Here is a 686-nt window from a genome sequence, read left to right as displayed (position 1 = left end):
CGCGGGACCGCTACGGTCGCAGGTTCGAATCCTGCCTCGGGCATGGATGTGTGTGATGTCCTTAAGTTAGTTAGGTTTAAGTAGTTCTCAGTTCTAGGGGACTGATGACCTCAGATGTTAAGTCCCATAGTGCTCAGAGCCATTTGAACCAAACAGAGAGGTGAACAGTCTCAGTTCTGTTCGTGTGTAATGGGGAATTTGGATCGAGGAGTGAGGCGTGCCAGGGTAATGCGTGCAGTTGTGTGAAGCACTGTGCCAAGGTGGTTTAGTGGCTAAAGCACCTGCCTAGTGAGCAGGAGACCCGGGTTCGATTCCCAGCCTTGGTACAAATTTTCACTCGCCGCTTCAGTCTATATACATAAAATTAAACTTCGTCTTTGGACAAATATGGTGTGTTGGTCACTTACTGTGGTAAGTGTTCGAGAGTCCATGTGTCAGTTTCAACATTACTTCTTTTCCTAAACTCTCTATTACGCCAAGTGACTGTCCGTTTCCATACCTATTCACTCTGCTACAAACGGCAGCTGTTACTGGTTATCGGATGTGGGACTCATGAACCAACAGTCATGATTTACGAGGGGCGTTCAGTAAGTAACACAATAAATTTTTTTCTTGGCCAATTTCCGTTCAAAATATGCGGAATTTGTTGTGGGACATCGTGCAATACTGCTGCTTCAGCCCCTATA

The 686-nt window shown here is 46.1% G+C and overlaps 1 non-coding gene across 1 annotated transcript; it reads left to right on the top strand.

The window, feature by feature from the left end:
• Nucleotides 1-254: 254 nt before the first annotated feature.
• Trnat-agu (transfer RNA threonine (anticodon AGU)) lies at nt 255-326 on the top strand. Its single transcript has one exon. It is a non-coding gene; the product is annotated as a tRNA-Thr (tRNA).
• The last annotated feature ends 360 nt before the right edge of the window (nt 327-686 follow it).

The sequence above is a fragment of the Schistocerca nitens genome, chromosome 2, assembly GCF_023898315.1.
Source record: "Schistocerca nitens isolate TAMUIC-IGC-003100 chromosome 2, iqSchNite1.1, whole genome shotgun sequence".
Taxonomy (NCBI): domain Eukaryota; kingdom Metazoa; phylum Arthropoda; class Insecta; order Orthoptera; family Acrididae; genus Schistocerca; species Schistocerca nitens.
This window is presented reverse-complemented; position numbering and strand designations above follow the sequence as displayed.